Source organism: Mytilus californianus, unplaced genomic scaffold, assembly GCF_021869535.1.
Source record: "Mytilus californianus isolate M0D057914Y unplaced genomic scaffold, xbMytCali1.0.p SCAF_8, whole genome shotgun sequence".
NCBI lineage: Eukaryota > Metazoa > Mollusca > Bivalvia > Mytilida > Mytilidae > Mytilus > Mytilus californianus.
In genome coordinates this window covers 21,258,943-21,281,590 of record NW_026262734.1, presented here as the reverse complement: position 1 = coordinate 21,281,590, position 22,648 = coordinate 21,258,943, and positions in this window count along the sequence as shown.

The window sequence follows — 22,648 nt, the reverse complement described above, 5'->3', positions numbered from 1 at the left end:
TAAAATATTGAATTCAATCTACGATTTTTTTTTCGTTACCACAAATAAAGAAAATGAATTGAATCTATAGATGTTTTTTTTTCCCCATTTCGATATTGTTGTCAACTATGATTCCACATTTCCTAATACAAACTGTGGATATTAACCTTTAAGGCTAGTACAATTTCATATCATACCAAAAGGATTATAAGAAAAATTAATTGCATTGCATCAGCTATGGCACTGGGAAATCTGGAAATATAAGGAGTGTATGTCCTCACCTAAAATGCACAAAATTATTGGTCATTATGACTAAAATTTTAAGTTAAGAATTTTTTTTATTCTTTTTTGCGACTGCACATTTGTCAATGATTACCTTTGACATAGATATCCTGATTTTCTTCAAATGTACCTCGTATTGTTTGTTTCTTTATCTTTAATTTTTAAATGTTTGTTTTGTGTTCAGCTGCGACAATCTCTCCTAAATTGTTACAGTATTACGATATAAATCCGTTGTTAACTTCACATAGAGTGAGTTCTATATTACCGTGTTGGCAATGTCGTCATTCAAAGAATGCAAAAGTTTTATTACAAAAAAAACTTAGTCATAAGGGACAGAAAAATAGTAAATTGAGAAAGCTTTTATTAAATTTCATAGTAAATATATTTTTTTTCAAGGAAGTGTGATTCAAACAGCAAAGATAAAAAACGTGATCTTTCATATTAAGCTGTTTGCGTTAATATCATTCATACAGTAAACAAGTTTAAAAATGGTTTTATAAAAATCTTTCTTGTTGGCGTATTAATAATGTAAGTGATTATTAGGATTTGATTATTACAGTATAATATTATACTCATGTCACTGGGTTGCTTTTTTGTTGACGTATACCCAACACCTCTTTTTATTCAGATCCTTCCGATCTTTTTACATTGCTTGATGTAATTGTTCGTTGATTTCCATATCATATTAATTGTTGATAAATGTTTGCTTCCCGTCCAGTGCCAAATATTGTATGCATGTTCAGGACGAGAACAAATTAACACTATATGCAATAGGCACATATATATGTCGTGTAATAGGGGTCTATCTAGATAAAAGGCAGGACATTTAGGGTATATTGGAAAGGAACAGAAATGTAGCCTTTCAACAGAGGCCACCTGTTGCAAGGGTCTTTCACGTTATAGAGAGTTGCGCTATCTCTATATGAGGCATTCGATTTAACGTCCTCATTCTGACCGGACATCCCACACAGTCAAACGGACGCCAAACTTTTGCAAGGATTTTACTGAAAGTCGGAAGAAGACTTATGTGGCCATATTGCTATACCCCAGTCGCCCTTGTAATAATATGTATCGAACTATATTCATATCTTGCCTATTTCCGTATTTGTTTTAAGAATGTATGCTGAAGTATCTTAATAATATGTTATCTTCCATTTTTTCTGCCTGTAATGGTTTTGACTTGCATAAATCACAAGTAAACCAATTTTGATCTGAAACGGTTACTTTGATCTGAACAAATTTTAAAAGACTAAACAATAAGTCGTTAGTTCATTGTACGGTCTTATAGTCAACGTTTAGACTTTTAGATTTTCACACCTAAAGATATTTTTTTTAATTGTTATTGCATACGTTTGTTCAATGTTTCATGTGTTTATGTGCTTGTCTCTAATCAGAAATGAGGGACAAACAATGTGCTAACTTTTTCTTTAGGTTATGCTAATCTTAATACATTTTAAAGGTAAAATATGTTTTGATTATACCAAAGAATAAATTACGTCATTCGCCCCTTAGAATGCTGTATATAGATAGTTACTATAAATGATAGGTAATTTATACTGAATTTATATTCATATGCCGTACACTCTTTATATGCATTTTTTTTCAAGAAGAAGGTGTTATTCCAAAGGTATAATAAGCAAGGCTTTTTAATTGATAGACATAGATAATTTAATATATGTGTATATCCTGAAATATGCACCTTCATTTATAATTGTCCTAGTTATGAATATTAAAATCAATTGCTTTAGAATTTTTCTCGAATTTTTACACGTACAAATCATTTTTTTTCTCCTATCTATTTGATATGAAATGGTTAAATTCAAAGCCCCAAACCCCAAACAAAAAAAAAGATGACCTTTTTTAAATTTTATTTAAACTATAATATTTTGACTAATCTCTGCAGGTATTTACGGTGCATTTCCAATTTGAACTCAAAAATAGAAAAAGACAGCTTAAATCTCTAAAAAGATAGCGATGTTGACTTTTCAGATACTAAATTAATGGCTAGATATTGAAGCTCACTTCCTACTTGTTCAATGCGAAAATAAGTAAGCATTTAACAAATTTCATATAGAAATAATGAAAATCGTCCAAATACTTGGGAAATCAACATTTTATTGCTCTTAACCATTTGTAAAAAATTAATGGATTTCAAAAATTCGTAGAGATACAGAAAACGCCATGGTTAATTGAAACAAATGAAATACTATTTTTTACAGCATACATTGCATATTGATATAATAAAAATACACCAAAGCGTAAGAACAAAAACATGACGACAATCCGGGAATGAACTCCGATGCCCCGGATGAGTTTGTACTTTTACGCTTTAATTAAGTTTGAAATGAAAGATTTTGAATCTTTTTTTTTTATGTTTTTCAGCCTTTGAATAAATAAAGCACTATATCGAATTCAAAGTTTATAAAAACTATGTCATTATGATTAGTCTTTATGAAATAAATACAATTTAAAATTTTAGAATTTCTTCGGTTTTTTCCCTGTTTTTTTCACTCACAAATCATTTCATTTTGAAATTTATTTTAAAATTTTGTCCTTTTCACATTTCAGATTTAGGCTTATCGAAATATATGAAAGCTACTTTGATACAAAATTGAATAAAAATACAGTTCGTGATAATCGACTTTAAATTTTTGGAAATTCTAAGAGTTGAATAAAGAATAGGTCCAATTTCCCTCTCTGCGTCAAGATCTAAAAGTTTTCAAATTTTACAGGAAATAAAATAAAGAGTCTATATTATAAACTTAAAATATTATTTAACAATATTAGATATTTCCATAAAATCAGGCAAAATGCCTTTTAGCACTATATGTTTCTGTTGACAATATTTTGTTAAATTTGCTTCAAAGGACGTCGCTTAACAAAATAAATCAATTTGTATCCGTAAGACAACAGATATAGCTTTACTTCCAACAGAATTTTGGTTTTGGTTGACGATGTTGTTTGAATACACCATTTGCCTAAACTTGTCACAATCGATGTTTTGGGTTTACTTTAGGCGTTTATGATATTGTGATCTGTTTAGAAATAAACCATACTATTTTCAGTACATCTATTGGGATGTGCTTTACTATGCACTTAAGAAAAGATTGTAAGACATTTTGCTAATTGCTCTGGTGTGAAATAAATTCAGGAGAAATTGGTCAATCACATTTAAAACTAACACAAATAAGACACAGATAACCAGCTAATATTTACTGATTTACTGAGCATAAAAAAGTGTTTAACAACAATTGCTCCTAGTTTTTATCGAATTTATCAACCAATGGATGATTCCCAATCTGAAGTTACTAAATATCGATTGATAAGTATTAGATCCAACCTCATGGGGAATATTGAAAACAAAAACACAATCTACTCTTGCTTGACTTCAGGTAAATAAAGCTATTTCCTGTAAAAAAAAAATAATAGAACAGGCGCAGGTTTCCTTTCTAATCTATTTGCAATACGTATATAAATCTGCCATTCTTGACGTTTTATAAGTTCAAAAGCAGAATCTACAATTTTATCATTGAAATAAAAATTCGAAACTTATTATAATTAGTTTTTGTCTCTCCAAAAAAATACATGATAAAGTTTATGAATGAAACTGCATTGCAATAAATGAAATTAGCAATAAAAACCTGGATGCCATAACAATTATAAATATCAATGGTTATATATGTTAATGAACGATATTTTCTTTTCATATTTTTATTACATTTTTGTGAGATGAAATGTGTTTATCCATAAACAGAAATACAAGTCTTACCTTAGACGTCTGCGTTCGTTATCATACACGGGCAGATGCTAAGATAACAAGTATAACACATGGTGATCAATTCTCATCAACGTCATAACACAAATATTTGCTCTCAATTTCCGCAAAAGATATGCAGTTTGTCCTCAATTTTTTGTAAGTAAAAAGAGACTATGACGAGGAATGTACATCAGTTAAAACTGCCTGACCTTTAGACTATGGATGTGCATGAAAAGGAATACGAAAAACTTACAGCTTCCTAATGTTATTTGTGCAAAAATGCCTTTCTTTTAATTTTTGCTTTGTATGCAACATATTAAGTTTAGTTCGAGTATATAGCAATTTATGTGGAATACCTGTGTGGATCCAGTAGAATGTGTTCCCGTGATTGTGGTGTATGCTCTTTTACAATTACAGGATGTTTGCCTGTGAGAGAGCTTTCACATGTTTATTATATCTTTGTTCTTAATTGTTAATTACATATTATGGTGTTTGGATGTATAAATACTCATCCACGCTTGCTATTTTTATTATTGCCCCCTGCTATGGTTTTTCTTAGATTTCGTACAATCTCTGTTTTTGCCCTGTGATTGTTATATGTCTGTTTTGTATTACTTAAGTCCTTACGTCGGGCCTTTTCAGTTTTTGTAAGATTTCTTTTACTGCTTTGCCTGTTATTTCTTATTCCATAATTGTGATCCTTATTCAATGTTACAACCTCCGGTCTTTCTTACTTTGCCTATACCCTTATTTAAATTTTCATGATTTTACGTAATGGAAAGGAATTAAATAACAGTCAAACTTCTAGGATATCCACGTGCTTAAACATGTACGTTATTTAATTTGGCGGCTTTTTGTTCAAGGTTATGGTTGTCTTTCTGATATTGTTTTACATCTAACACCCTTGTTTTATTAATTTTGTATTCACATTGTGTCATAGATCAAATTTATTCGTTCAGTGTGTGTTCACTTGTTTTTGTTAAGCCAATCAATTGATATTTTATAGTGTGCCTTTCTATGTTGTGATGTTACACTTTTGTTTCAGGTTAGAGTGAAGGTTGGCGCCTATTAAAACATTTAAACCCGCTGCATTTGTTTGCACCTGTCCTAAGTCAGAAACCTGATGTTCAGTGGTTGTCGTTTGTTGATGTGGTTCATAAGTGTTTCTCGTTTCTCGTTTTTTATATAGATAAGACCGTTGGTTTTCCTGTTTGAATGGTTTTACACTAGTAATTTTTGGGGCCCTTTATAGCTGGCTGTTCGGCGTGAGCCAAGGCTTCGTGTTGAAGACCGTACTTTGACCTATAATGGTTTACTTTTACAAATTGTGACTTGGATGAAGAGTTGTCTCATTGACACTCATACCACATCTCCTTATATCTACTTGAACATCACAGTAGATAATTTGTCAAGTCACTGGCAATATTGAATATCTATCACTTTTGTTGATAGATTAAGGAGTACCCTATTGATTCTCATTAACTACTAAACTTTAGTAATTTGCATGAACACAATCGTTTGAAATGCAAAGAATTTTTAATTTCAAAATTCATCTTCTAAAAATCCAGTTTTACTTTTATAATTATTCAAAGAATTTACATAGAGTTTCACTGGCAATCGTACCAACCTTGTTAAATTTTAGATCATGACAGAAAGTTACTCGGCGTTTTGAGCGGATAAGACCTTATTTTCATGTATAGAAGATTTAAACATTATGACTTCAATTAGATTTTTTTAGTTTTGTATAGATATAAAGCAAATATATATCTGGCCAGGTTTAATGAACATTGAAGTCCATTTCCATAATACACTATTTACTCGGAATTCGTCCCCGGTCAATATAATCTCTACAGGTCCATATATAACGTATTGATAAATATTACATATGGTTTCATTTTTCTTGTTTCTCATTAGTTTATTTGGTCACCTGTTTCCCAATATATATTTTGTATTTTTTTTTAATATTTTGACTCGACATTATTATTTTCAAAATTGATATTGACTCCATGTTACTAAAAAAAGTAACATCAAGTCAATATCATTTCCAAAAAGTAGTAACATCGAGTCAATATCCTTTTTAAAATTCGGGCTCGATCAATATAGTCTGAACAGATCCATATATAACGTATTGACCTCGTCAAAAGTCCATAATTGATATATAAAAAGTAAAATAACAAAAATACCGAACTCCAAGGAAAATTTAAAACGGAAAGTCCCTTATCAAATGGCAAAATCAAAAGCTCAACCATATCAAACGAATGGAAAACAACTGCCATATTCCTGACTTGGTACAGGCATTTTTTATGTAGAAAAAGGCGGATTAATTAGATATAAGAAGATGTGGTATGAGTGCCAATGAGACAACTCTCCATCCAAGTCAAAATTTATAAAAGTAAACCATTATAGGTCAAAGTACGGTCTTCAACACGGAGCCTTGGCTCACACCGAACAGCAAGCTATAAAGGGCCCCAAAAATTACTAGTGTTAAACCATTCAAACGGGAAAACCAACGGTCTTATCTATATAAAAAACGAGAAACGAGAAACACTTATGAACCACATCAACAAACGACAACTACTGAACATCAGATTCCTGACGTAGGACAGATGCAAACAATTGCAGCGGGTCTAAACGTTTTAATGATACCAAACCTTCACCCTTATCTGAAACAATAGTGTTACATCACAACATAGAAAGACACACTATAAAATATCAAATGAAATGGTATAACTCAATCAAAAGACATATTAACACCAGTGAACATACACTGAACAAAAAAAAATTGATCTATGATACAATGTAAATACAAAATAAATAAACTCGGGGAAGAATAATTAAAGTAACATGTTCTACCGCTGTGAAATGTTAAACAATTTAAGAAAAACAATATGCTTGAACAAAAATATCAGCCATTTGCAATTACTTTGAACACAGGTTAATGAAAATAATTTTGTTGTTAGGTATACGTGTACAGTTCAAATGGAGAAAGGAAATATTTTTACAAAATAAATAATTTTGATGTTCATAGTACGAAGAAGTGAAAATTTATAGTTATACCAAACACTTATCAAAGCTGGTATATAGACCAGGTATAACCCTGTATGAGTAAACATTAAATAAAAAAATGCATTACAATTAGTATCAACAGGTCAAATAAACAAGAAAGTACGATTTGAGAGTACTCGCAGTTACTGACAGCTAGTTAAAAGCCAAAAACAATTAATAATAAACATTCATGCATCAGAGACTAAAATCAACTAAAACACATCCCAGGGATTTAGTATTTTAACGTCATGGACAGTCAAAGAAGACATAACTTGTGCAATGCAAAAAATAAACGTATCGACAGGCAGTATGATAGTTAGGAGTTAACCTCTTTATAGATCAAAATGAACGTGGGTGTGTCTTTATACATCCCGTTTGAAAAGAATACAAATTTAGTTATGTTTTAATTTGCTGATGACAAAATCGATATTAGTGCCAATGTAAACTATATTCAAAGATTTAATTACAACATTGGTAAGATAACCTTTACTAGTAAGTTTGTTTAAAGGTTCGATAAGTTTACATGGATCACATAGTGATTTCCGCGCTTAAAGTACAATATTACCGTAAAATTTAGGATGTGAAATACCGTTTTTAATCAGTTTTCTACAGGTACAGCCACATTTACTAATCAAATCTTTGTATCTATGAAAGAATTTATGAAAGTTTTACATAGTTTATGGTAACGAAATTCCTGACTTAATAATTTACCAGTGATGCATTGATTACGTTCGTTAAAATCTATGACATCACTACACACACGGGCATAACGAACGAGTTGGGATATATAGACCTGGTTTTATAGCTAGCTTAACCTCTCACAATAATATTTATTTCTACTCTCGAGACAATAACCTTTTCAAATTCCAACCAAAGGATTGTCGAGCGTTTTAAATCTTTTAAATTTCAATCTCTAAAGTTGAGAAATGTTGCACTATATCGGTGGTGAAATCTGTTTTCATAATGATTTTTAAACGATTTTTAGGCAAACTGTACTTGTCTTTTCCAATAGATTTCTAAAAATTGCATTTTTCTATAAGACGTCATTAGACATGGTATCTATTTCCCTCGACGTCACAATAGCAAATTAGAGGAAAGCAAAAAAGATGTGTCGTCATAATTGAATTTTGACAAACGAAGAACTGAGATCAACGCGTTGACTATGAAAAGATACTTAACCAGTCCAGGAAAATATACATCGGCTTAAAAAAAGAATTTAAAAAATCCAATTAAACAATGATACACGAGTTCAAACTCTACTAACAACATGAACAATATATATTTTCTTGTATAGAAGATTTAAACATTGACATGACTTCAATTAGATTTTTCTAGTTTTTTTTGGCTATAAACAAATATATATTTCGGGACAGGTTTAAATCAAAATTGTCACGAAATGAGTCACTTGAAGAGCAAGAACTGAAATAAATCTTTTTTATTTGCTGCTCAATCTTAAGTGTTCTGCATGTGTAATATTTGTCTTTTTATATTTTTTCCCTTTGCTTAAGTATTTTTGATATCTTCCCAATTGATGTTAACCCCTTCGAACTCTGAAATCTAATTGAATCAAACCGTTACATAGATTGAAAATTGAAATAAATGTGCTTGTGCAAATAAAATAAATGAATCAGAAATTTAGTAATAGATTAAACTGCTTCTTAGTTGTACAACTCTAGAAATGTTTTTTTTTTTCAAGACATCATAAGAAAATATAGTTAAGATTGCTTCGAATGCACGTAATATGATCGTTAGTACATGATCGATATCGGTCAAAACATTTTCAAAAGAGAGGCAAAATATAACAAAGAGACATTAAAACTCATAAGTCGAAAATAAACTGACAACGCCATGGCGAAAAAAGAAAATGATCAAAAGACAAACAACACCCCTGCTACGGGATCGTCAGTGTCGACGGATATCAGTGCCCAGCATTTTTGTGGTTCAAGTTATCCATTTTTGGGGGGATAAACGATACGTTTCAAATATCTGTTGAGTTAAGATGTAATTGTTTAAATTTTGCATTACTTTTTTTTTTAATAAATGTCTAACAAGATATTTAGACATGTTTGGATTCCATTACGATAAAATGTTCATTTAGATAAAATCGACATTTAAGTGTGCATAATATACCCATGCCATCTTATTCATTTTTGATTGACGTTTGAGAACAATTGTCACAACGAGTCTAACCACCAAGCGTTTCTGTAAGTTTTCAATGATACTTCAAACACTTACGACCAAAATGGTTCGATTGATTATGGCCATTAAAATATTTAGGTGGCTAATTTCTATAAGGACAAAAGTGTTCTCAACTTAACATGAAGTGTGTGTTTACATTTAACAGCCATGATATGACTTCTCTGTGAATTACATAACGAAATTAATTAACGATTATTAACAAAACGAGAACATGAGAAGGCCTCCCAGCTCATCAGTTTGATAACAAGAAGTAGTTTTAAATGTTTCATGAAAAGATACGGGACATTTCTTCCTTTATATTGCATTCTTCATATCTGTTTTTTTTTTTATGTTTTATAAGAAACAATCAGGTCTCGGATTGTACCAACATCCCACCAATTAGAGCTTTAGTATTGGGAGGGTATAACAGGTATAATATGACTGTCAAATTTTAGTCAATATATAAAGCAATAACTTCAACTTCTTCAACAATTGCGTACAGCAGATATTGATCTGAGCTAACTTCTGTATCTGCAATATCGATAGTTGGCAATATATAGGGTGTCTAAATTTTATCTTTGATTTTTCAATTGGTAAATTTTATTCTAAGTTGATTATTGTGGTTCTTTGGCTTTTTCACATTTTCCCGCCTTAAATTGTGTTTCTTTTTTATGCTTATTAGCCCTTCTGTTCTTAGGACATTACGCTATATATAGTATTGTATTACCAAATTCTGCCATTGAGACTAGTACTAGTATTTGTGTTTTATCACAACAAACGTATAAATTATTATCCTTGTTGCATATTAAAATACATGTATGTGTTATCTTAATATGAACAGACAGTACGATAAATAAGTTTAAAAGTCGTTAAACTTATCTTATCAGTTTAGTAATTGTTATACAAATCTAACATAAATAATGAATGAACACGATTGTCGATTTCTCTCAAAAATAAAACTGATTGACCAATAAGAATGAAGTCAATGAGGTCACTGAGGTCAGATAAATTACACGATACTTCCTTGTTTTAAATGGTGACACACCTTTTGTATTCTGACCTTGTTGCTGATTATGGTAGCGATTAAACTGGTCCGCCATTACATATTAAGCTCCGATAAGTGATAAATATCAAACACTTTTAGTAATACCATATATATACACCTGTCTCGGTTTCTGAAGCCTACAAATAATACATCAAAGTTCTTACACTCTAAAATTAAAAGTTAGTATGGCACTAGTATTAGTATTGTAAAATATTTTCAGTTAAATAAAACAGAAATATTTTCTTTAGAACATTCGAATTCGCTCAACATGCTCAAAGGAAATTTATAAAAATGGTGAGTAAAAAATATGTTAAAGTTAGGACTAGTGAACATTTGTAAGACAATAAAAATTGGATAGGAAGAAATAAGTAGGTCTGTTTCAAAGGAGATGTGTGTTTTTTTATCATCTGGGGTACATATAATCATAGAAGACTTGTGTAAATTTTCTCATATGAGTACATAATTTAAAATAAAAAGGGTATACATTGAATTATACCAGCAGATTACAGAATTATCTAATGTATATAAATCAGCTGTGGAGGTGAGATTCACTTCCGTTCAGAATGTCAATAAACACGCGATATTAAATACGATATTATTGACAAAATTGAAAATTAATTTCCAATGAAAATCTCCTGGACAATCAACCCAAATCAGTTATCTGCTGAAGATTCGTTTATTTATCTAAAACTCCGTATCCTGTCGAACAGGTTGAACCATGCGAAATATGCACTTAAAACAGCTGTAAATGATCTCATATTAACTTTTTTATTTGTAAAATATATTACATAGTTTACATGAAATATGGTCGTATGATACTTTGACCTTGACCATATGATAATAAACAGAACTTTGCAACTTTCACTTTATCCAGTATTTATTGAATATTAGTGCATTTGGATTTTTTCCTCATGTTCAAGCTTTTACTTTATTTGGGTTTCCGGCTTTGTTCAGCACTGTATCCAGGGAAGCCTATTTGCCAATCAAAGAATTTATATTAATATACATGTATCTGTTTTATCACTTCCGTACTATGATATTTATTTATTACAAAATTTTGAATTTCATGTACTTCCTTTGGATAGAAACGCTCTTGTCTTTAAATTAGTTCAGTATACAGTACTTTTATGTCCATAATTTGACGTTTATCCTATAAAAAGATTGTATATCAAAGCAAATTGTTTCTACGACCATTTTGTTTTCAAATAAAGAAGAAGAGATATGTAAGCTTACTGCGGTTTAAGCTTCAGCTCAAAGTATTTACCTTCAACAATGAGCAAACATGCCAACACCCATGTGTATGTACCTTAATTACAAACTTTAGGTGAACATTTTCTTTGGCGTTGTCTAATTCTAAAAGAAATATTTGTAAATTTGTTTTATAATATAAAAACAGCCTCAAGTACTGAAAATCTAAACTCTGTGTTCTCTCACTATATCACCTATATACAGGTAGGAACCTGATGTTCAGTGGTGGTCGTTTGTTGATGTGGTTCATAAGTGTTTCTCGTTTCTCGTTTTTTATATAGACTAGATCGTTGGTTCTCCTGTTTGAATGGTTTTACAAACAGAAGCCGAGAGTTATAAATATCTCCCGTTCAACAGTGACAGGCAACCAATGGTTTACCTTATACATGTATGTCTGTCCTGAATATACACTTGAACATCACAGTAGATAAATTGTCAAGTGACATGCAATATTAAATATCTATCACTTTTGTCGAAAGATCAAGGAGGACCCTATTAATTGCTCACTTAGCTACTTCATTTAGATAGTTTCATGATCACAATCATTTAAAATGCCAAGTATTTTCAATTTCAAACTTCACTTTCAGAAAATCACATTTTACCTTATAATTATTTAATGATTTCACACAATGTTAAGTTAAAATTGAGAATGGAAATGGGGAATATGTCAAAGAGACAACAACCCAACCAAAGACCAGAAAACAGCCAAAGACCACCAATGGGTCTTCAATACAGCGAGAAAATACCGCACCCGGAGGCGGGCTACAGCTGGCCCCTAATTAAAAATGTGTACTAGTTCAGTCATACTAAACTCCAAAACATATAAATGAACTAAAATTAAAAACACATGCATCATCGTCAGTTGGTCTTGTTTTTTTATAGTTTTTATTGTATATATATATATATATACAACGCGTCTAAACATCAGCCCAACAATGTTAGATCTGTAAATTTGCTTTCGCAAATTTTTTGTTCTCCCCTCGCCGGGATTCGAACTCATGCTACTGAGATATCGTGACACCAAATCGCCTGCACTGTATCCGACGCGCTAGACCACTCGACAACCTAGGCTTCACAATAATAAAGCTTTCGGTGGCCGGGTGTTACCTTTCCTCGTCAGTTTTAATCTAGCGTCGTAATACAGTACATGATATATAAGGCATGAAGATGGAATTGTTACAGATCAACTGAAATATCTATTTAAAGGATCCTACAAATTAATGCAAGATACAGTCACAGAAATAATTATATTTATAAGTACGTCTGCACCAGTGACAACTCTACAACAGATTTATCCATCGTATCACTAGCAGTGATGGTGATACATGGCTGTGTACATTCTGTATACACACCTCGTCTAAACATAATTATAAGATCCATTTTACATCTGGGGATCAATTTATTTGGCAACCGTCAATGGCAGTCAGCAGGGTTTAAGAACATCAGTTGTTCGACCTGTTAGTCAAATGCGTTTTGTTAAGATATACTTTTCACTCTTTTGGTCTTTTGGAAAATGTTGTTTGTGCTGTATTTAGACCCCTCTACCAAGAAATTTGTTTTACATGCACACGTATAAAAATTGCGGTTTTTATCCAACGCAATCATAGGATTGAACGTTGTTTTCAATATTTAGACTCGTTAATATTTTTTCGTTTGGGCTTGTATTATATTTTCCTTCGGGTTTATATGATCCGTTCATCCTATTTCGACTCTTTAAAATTCAAGAGTCTATCCTAAATTGAGGTCAATTATATGGCCTTCCAAATACCGTTTCGATCCCTAACATCACTGAAGAGACATTCATTTTCGAAATCCGGAGATGGTGTACAAATTTTTGCACAATAAACTTGCGGAGAAGATCGTATACCGCATGAGTTGCGGTATACGATCTTCTCCGCAAGTTTATTGTTTTCTGTTTGGTATTAAATTAATTATAAGATCCATTTTACATCTGGTGATCAGTTTATTTGGCAATCGTCAATGCAGATCGCCTAGACTAAGTCTTAAACAAAATTTTTATTTAAATAGTAAAAGACTGAATAATTACAAAACGCATGGCATACAACCTAAATGTAAAAGACTGAATGATTACAAAACGCATGGCATACAACCTAATTTTAAAAAATTAGGTTGTATGCCATGCGTTTTGTAATCATTCAGTCTTTTAAGGTTTACATGACCATTAATGTAAAAATATTTAGAATCTGCCATTCTGTATCCAATGAATTTCTGCAAATATAGGCACACCTCCGTACTTGGAGTAAAACAATAAAATAGTTCCACCACCACAATAGACTATGAATATTCTTCCACCGATATATTTACACTTCAAACAATATATACACAGTTCACGTTTTCAGATAAAATACTTGTTTATGTAATAAGTAAGAATTGTCTGTTTACTATTTAAATAAAAATTTTGTTTAAGACTTAATTGATTTGGGATCTCGTTATTCCAATATGTGTAGCGTTGTCCACTACTGGCATTACAGTATCATTCAATTTCCAAAATCCTAAATTAGTTTCTATAGTTTTGGTCTTGCTTTTTACAGGTAAAATGACGCTTTTGGAAGATTGTAGCTGGTATCCTTCACGCTTACTGAAGTCTACGGCAATGCTACCATTGTTTGTATATCTAATGGGTTACAAGCAAGTAATGCAACATCATCTGCGCAGGTTGAGGCACAACAATTAATGTTTTCAATTTTTCCACCTATTCCCGAGTCACATAGAAAATTCAAAAGAGGGTTTATATATAATTTATATAAGTCGACACTTAGAGCTCCTCCTTGCCGAACATCTTGTTCTATTTTAAAATTCTCTTCTGAAAAGCAATTGTCCCATTTGACATGTGAAACAGCATTTTGTTAAAGGTTTCAATCATTAGTTTTGATTAATTTGAAAATTCGTATTGATGAAGTCTCTTTCAAATTCTTCTACTATAAGTTCACAAAGTAACGGTGATGCTATGAATCCTCTTTGTAATGGATTTTGGCATAAAGTTTTTTTACAGTGTTATCTCATTTTCAGTATCTTCTCAATCACCTTTGAAAATGTTGGTGTTACAGTAATACCTCTGTAGTTTTTGGCATTTTTACAGTCACCTTTATTTTTAAATACCGGAAAGAGTATTCCAATTTTGAGTGAATCAGGAATAAAATGCATTTGAAAATATTCGTTGATAAAGGCCTGTAAATATGTTATTAAATTGTCGCCACCATAGATAATACAGCTGTAATGCCATAGAAATCTGCTGCCTTGTTGCGTTTCAAACTGTTGGAAGCTTTTAATATTTCATCCTGTGTAACAATGTATAAATAACTCACTGCAGAGTTCAATGATGTTTTTATATTAATTTTCTGTAATTTTTAGATAGTTCGTATCAAAGTTATCATTACGGGTGTTTTCTGCTAATTGACCAAAATGTTTCTTCCAACCTTCCATTATTTGATCCGGTGTGTAATAAATTTTGTCTCCTATATTTAGCTCATCAATTCGTATCGATAGTTTTCCTAGTTGCTGGTTAATAAGTTTATAGAAGAGAGTTTTGTTTGAAGATCTTTCCTCTATGATTTCTTGTCTGTCCTGTATTCGTCTTTGTGCAGCTTCTATTCTACAATGTTTTCTTGATTCCTGTGTTGTTATTTTCTTTTCAAATAGAAAAGGATCTAAACTATCAGTTGGACGTCCATTTGCTTTCCAGTTGTAAAAAGCTGTTTTCTTATTCTAATAGCTTTCAATATTTCATCGGACATCACTTGTAATTTTGGTTTATTCTTTCGGATTTTCGGTTTTTGTGCGATCATATTGGTGGCTTTAATTATTACAGTAGTTAGATCATGAAAACCTTTATCGATATCGTCATTTGTTTTTATATCTTGCAGTGAGGTAGGAAGTCCTTCATCAATTATCTGAATGTACTTGGATAAGTCTGCTTTATCCCATTCAACTTTTCCTTTAGGCTTAAATTCTGTTTTCTTATTTGAACTCTTAGTTATTTGGAAATCCAGAGTTAATAATAATGGTAGTGGTCAGATACATTGCCAGTAAATTCACATTTGCTGATGTTAATCACAGATTCTTTAAAATTTTCTTGAAAAATTATATAGTCAATTGCAGTACAAATCTCCCATTAGCGCTAATGAAGGTTTTCAATATTTTTTGTACACAGAAGGTGTTCGTCCATAAACGTAACTATATATTTCTGTCTCAGTGAGTTATTAGAGCCAAAGATTTCCTCATTAAAGTCCTCACCGATTTTTATTTGGTGTGTTTGTTCATAGGTTGTCATTATTTCATTCAGTAGATCTATACATTCTTGAAATTCTATTTGACTATTTGTTGAACTTTTACATGGTAAATACACTGTTAGACAATTAAATTTGGGTCTCCAATGATCTCTTTGCATTGTGTCCGATTATTCACTATTGTAAATGGAGTGACTATGGAATCACGATTTTTCTCCCAAAGTATAACTGTCACGCCATAGCCTCTTGGCATTCTCCATTGATTAATTAGATTGCTGGAGTCTACTGCTTTACCAGCCCCAGTATAATTTTGAAGTATGTCATTCAGAAACTTTAACTGACAGTGGAAGAGCCAATGTTCTTGAAGAAGGTATATATCAATAGAGTTTTTTAATTCTGTAAATAGTGGACCACAGGTTAAAATGTTCTTACAATTAAAATCTAAAATCTTTAATACATATTTACAATTTGTTTGGCTGCTTTCCTACGGGACCAGGTTTTACAGTTTGATTTTTGGACGGTTGAGGCTGTTTTGGTATTAAAAAAAATGCTTGTCACCATTGCTTACATCATAGCTAATTGGCTGACCTTCACGGGATATGTAGAACCAATTGAGATCACTTTTCCGATACTCTGTTGATTGTTGATCACATCTTTATCATTTCTATATGTTGGTCTGGTTGAAAGTGAATGGTCGGTTTTGTTATCTCTCTTTTCCTCGGTTAGAAGTATTTCAATTAAGTTTTCTATACACATATTTCTATCATCGTTGACGTCTGAGTGGAAGCTAACAGATTAATTAGTTTCTATATCTTGTTCGCTGTTTTGTATGTGATGATATTGGTAGTAATCATTTGAGTATTGAAAATACGGTTGCTCAAATGATGTGTTGTGGAGAACAGGTTGCCAGTATTAAGAATATTGGTAATTTGGTTGCTGACTTGGAAAATATTGATGATTTGTTTGTTGATTTGGAGAATATTGATGATTTGTTTGCTCATAAGATTTTTGCTGATAGAAAGATTCTTGATTTGGTTTAGATTGTTCAGGCTTAGAAGTTCTATCACAGCTGTTGTTAAGTAGTGTGTTGAGTTCTTCATCTACTTTATCAAGTACATAGTGGGTGACTTTATCTCGAATTCCCACTATGAGTTTATCATTTGTGGTGCCATCAGGACTATATTTGTTGTTTGTGTTAGGGATACTGTGGAAAGTCCCACCGTCTCCCTGTGTTGTCTTATAGGCCTCAAGTGTCTCAATTCTCGTAAATAGATTCTTTACAGTCTGTTCCAACTCTAGGTTTCTGGCTTCAGCTTTAAACAGTCTATCCAGTACTTTAGTTTTTTCTGCCATGTGCTCATTAATAGCAGTCTCCTTCAACTTCAACTGTTCATTTTTTTTCCGCAGTCTCCGTTCTAGTTGTCGAAGATCTTTCAGATTGATCTTCTGAAATTCTGAAATAACACTGGTTTCAGTTTGAACTTGTTCAGTGGAACTGTTGATATTTGTTGGAGAATTATTTATTGTTAGATTTTCTTCCTTCTCGTCTGTATGTTCTGTACGTTGTGTTGAGCTACAAACTATCATGTTGCCAATTTTACCCTCTTTGACTATAGTTTTAGTACATGTTTGATGATCTTGTGTAATATCCAAATGTTCATTTTCATTTTGGTCTTTGAGACCCAAGCAGGCAAAGCAGGTCCTGTTGATGGTATTCACTCATGAGTGACAAATAGAGCAGCAATTTACATTATTAAGTATTAACATTAAACCATTATATCACGTGTGATACAAAATTTTTCCACTAGAGACAGTTATATATCAAAATTTAAAACCCGAGCAAAATTTGGCAAGCGTTTTACATTTTTGAAATTTAAATCTCTAAAGTGGGAAAACATTTAACTGCACTATATTTGATGGTGGCATCTGCCATCAGACATAAATCCCTTTTTCATGAGATCACAATAGCGCAATCAGAGGAAAGCAAATTCATATGTCGTCTAAATCGAATTTTGACAAATGAAGAACTTAGAACCAGCAAACCACGCGTTGATTATCAAAAGATACTTAACCAGTCTGGGGAAAGTATAAATTTACTAAGAATTTAAAAAATCAATTTAACAATGATACATGAATTTAACCTCTGCTAACAACATCAACAAGGATTCTTTTCTTTTATGTAAGATTTAAACATTGACATGACTTCGATTAGATTTTTTAGTTTTGTATAGATATACTGCATTAATATATCTGGTCAGGTTTTAATTAAAATTGTCACGAAATGTGCCACTAGTGGAAAGAACTGAGATAAACCGGTTTTAATTGCTGCTCAATCTAAAGTTTTCTGCATGTGTAGTAATTGTCTTTTCCTATTTTCTTCCCTTTGCTCGGGTATTTTTGATATCTTTCCAATTTGTGATTGTATTACCCCTTTGAAACTTCTATATACTCTGAAATCTAATTGAATCAAACCGTAAAATAGATTGAAAATTGAAATAAATGTTCTTGTGCAAATACGATGATGAAAAATTTAGTAATAGATCAGCCGGAGAGCAAATTTCAGAATGGCGTCGATTTTATTATTCTGGTCATGTGATTTTCAGTTAAAAAAATTACATTTTTTAGCTATGGCAATGACGCCACGAAATCGACGGCGTAAAGATATGTTTTGTATTTACCATGCTCAACCAAATATATCATTTAATACGGCAGGTTTCAAACTTTCACTACGTTATTCTTTTAAGAATTAAAATGTAGAATTTCCATGATAATTTGATTGGAAAAGATGAAAAAACGTGCTGCGGCCGTGACACTCCTCAGTAAAAAAATGTATATTGAAATGACACACGAAATGGTAACGTATTTTCCTTAGGAGGGATGATACCTCCTGATATTATGAACATGAAATGTCTATTGTTACTAAAACTCGCCAGGCAAACCGGCCGTGTGTCAATTAATCAACAGGTCAAAAATTGGCCACCGGCCAAAGGGAAATAACTCGAATGAAAACTCGTTCAAGGGACGGCTCATTAGAAACGAGTGAACATAAGCATTTCGCTCAATTTTAGTAAGGGAAACAGTGTTTCTGGGGCATAATATCCAATAATTATTATCCGTATGCGATAGTTGAGGACCACCTCCGGGTGCGGGATTTTCTCGCAGCATTGAAGACCCATTGGTGGCCTTCGGCTGTTGTCTGCTCTTTGGTCGGGTTGTTGTCTCTCTGACATATTCCCCTTTTCCATTCTCAATTTTATTAAATGTGTAAATAGAAAAAATATCTTTGAAATTATAAATAATCATTGGAATGAGGACACCTGTCAGGTTTCAGGACCTAAACAGTGAGAAAAAGTATCACAGAATGTATGGCTGCTTTGGCAAATCACTATTTAAACGAAATATTCCCCCCAAAAAATATTATAATCATCAAGAAATCATGGATATTGCTAGGGAAATTACCAATTATCACATTCAGTTTAAAATTGCTTTTGAACGATAATACTACACACAATTAGATTCAGAAGAAATGAAAATAAGTATGTGGTAAAAAATATTTACATAATTGAGGGGTTTTGGACCAGTAAATTATTAGAAAAATACTGATCCCAAGCTGAGGTGAAAAATTTCCAGCAATACAGGGGGGGGAAAATGTTTCAGCATTTTCCCTGATTGCATGTTAACCTCTATTTTGTCATACTTTGATAGAAATAATTGTTTCAAGGCATACACCTCCTTAGAAGAATCAAGTATTATTCTTGAATACAAATAAATACTTCATTTTGATCCAGCATTCAATGATTCACAAACAATTTTTTTCTTTGTAGATCTACATGAAAAAATATTTTATAAAGATTATGGATATGAAATGTGCATTTTTTATATATTCTATTCTCAAGAGTAACATTTTTAGAGAATTTCTGTTAAGACCCATTGTCAGTGATATCTGTAAACTAAAGTTTTTTATTCTATTCTAAATGGGAGTTCCATATGTTTATATATGCAATAGTTAATTAAAGATTATGTATCTGAGGTCTAATGATGAACACTGAAATGTAACAACTCCTTGTCACTGGCATATGATACTCATGATAATGTTTATAACAACTGGTTATATTTAGGTGCTCTATAAAAAAGGCTTCCCATTCACCAAACATGTAATTACTATGTGTATGTAGGTAGCAATATTACAAGGTAATTGAGAAAATAAAATAAATAATAAAAAAATAATAAGGACTGAGTGAAAAAGTCAAATCTTTTCCTGAACAAATTAATGTCAGAATTGCATTTTTTCTTTGAAGGTTTTTTTTTTAAGTGGTTTTTCATTCTAACTCTTTTTGACCTTTGGCCTGACAGTGATTTCAAACCTGTCATTTGTCTTTTTTTTTTGTGTGTTGTCTCATTTCAGAAAACTGGGATTACAAAATTTATAAAATGTAGTTGTTTGTTTTCAATCATTCAGAACGTGTCAGGACTAAGGAGATATAGAGCTTGGCATATGACAGGGATACCAATCCACCATTTACAGTCCCCTTGAGTTGACATGTCTGCATTTAACAAGATAAATTAAATTTCTTATTTTTCAACAGAAAATAAAAACTTTAACACTAATTATTAAATGAAACCACCAGTCCTTCAATTGCTGAAAGCTTAATAATATGATAAAGGAAATGAGATACTTTGTTTTTCTGAGTATACAAATATAAAAAAAAAATGCACTTTCAGGCTCCAAGCTACTTTATACAACATGTGTACATATATATATGTTATAACAATTATTGTCAATGCCAAGAGTATCAGGATGTATTTTGGCTGTGACAGCTACTAAGTATTTGCCAACTTAAAACCCAAACCCCAATCATGTATATCAAATAACTAAATTTTGCAAATTATGCACTACACATGATAAAGTAAATTACCAATATACTGTAAAAAACCTGAAAACAGAATATCACTATTAATATGTAATTTTGTATCTTTTAGTGGATATAAATTTATGTTATCAAATTAAAAAAGAATCACAACATGAAATAGGGCCATAGGGTGCGGAAAATAATTATATAATGGGTATAAAAAGTTTTTTTTAAGTCTAAATTGTACCAACAGAGACATATAAATCCATCTCCCCTAAAATATGTGTAATAATGAAGAATTAAAAAAAAATTACCATGTTGACCTGATATATAAATCCTCATCAAACGCAGGTACATGCAGCTAAACAATTGTAGTTGCTATTAAAACTATGAAACAACTAATAAATGATTGCTAGAAGATGAACAGGGAATGAACACAAACAATATTATATTTATGATTCTTTTGCAATTACATCTGTAAGCTACACAGAGCTCGGTTCAAACTGTTTTTCCTCTGTCTTTTATTTATGAAATATCAGATCTTAGGATGTTTACACTGGAGTCATGTCATCAGGACAAATCTTGACATACTAACATATAACAATAATTCACACCTGGACTTCCCAAAACGAATGCACTGATTAAGGGATATTATTGCGAGGTTTATATACATATTCTTATATGCATAATGTGCTGAATTCAGCATATCTGTGTGATTTTAAAGAATGTAGACAACTTTTGTTCATATTTTGTAATTTTGTCTACTGAACGACATCATTGGAGCATGAAAAGGGAAATTAAATCACAAAAAAAAACCAGATTTTATTCATTTCAATGACATGTTGGTTGTCTTTTCCTCTGTGACAAGTTTGTCATATTTCTGAGCTGTGTTGGTAAAGCAGAGAAGTTTGAATACAAAATAATAGGGAGTCGCTGCGATGCCTTACCAAATTGTGATGTGTACTGAAATTGTGCTCGGGTGTAAACAACGAATGGTAACGTCATGTGACCATCCCAGTTCTGTTCTCCCTGTTCCAATTTATTAAAATAAACCAGTCATATTTATTTTTCGTTGGTAAACCAGGCATGTGTCAATTCGTACACAGTTGAAAATTTGTAAATAACAGTCGAAGTTGAAAATGGCGGTTCCGAAGACTGAAAATTAATGACTTGAATTTCTTTTTCAACGATACATTTCTTTGACTTCTAATATTTTTCAAATAATTTTAAAACGAATGAAATTATGTATACCATGTATACCGGTCATGATACGTTTGGTTTCTTAATATTTCACAAATTCACGATTTCCGACCGGGTCGTCTTCTGCGGGGATTTATTTTTCTGCGCAGCGACATCTGTTGACGGCTTTCTCAGAAATTATTTCCACTTGATTCTCAGATAATAAAACCGGAGTTTTAACGGACAAATCAGGGACTTGCTGTCCGGCTGATTAAACTGCTTCTCAGTTATTTAACTCTCGAAATGTGTTTTTTCAAGTCATCATCAGAATATATAGTTAGAATTGCTTCGAAATCATGTAATATGACAGTTAGTACATGAACGATATCGGTCGAAACATTTTTAAAAGAGAGGCGAAAGATACAACAGGAAAATTCAAACTCATATCTCGAAAATAATCTTACAACGCCATTGGTTAAAAAAAAGATCAAAAGACAAACAACCGCCTTGCTAAAGGATCGTTAGTGCCGAAGGATATCAGTGTCCAGCTGTATAGTGGTTGTTATTATCCTTTGTTTTGGGGCTATCCGGTGGGTGTGTCTAAGATGTAACTGTTTTGATTTTGCATTCCTTTTTTTAAATAAATGCTGGCTTTGGCTGTTGTCTGCTCTCTGGTCGGGTTGTTTTCTATTTGACGCATTTCCCGTTTCCATTCTCATTTTATTGATACATTTTTGGATTCCATATTAATAAAATCTTAATGTAGATGATATTGACGTTTAAACTTATAGGATTTACTTAGATGGAATTAAAAAAATCTAGAATTTAAAATTGATAC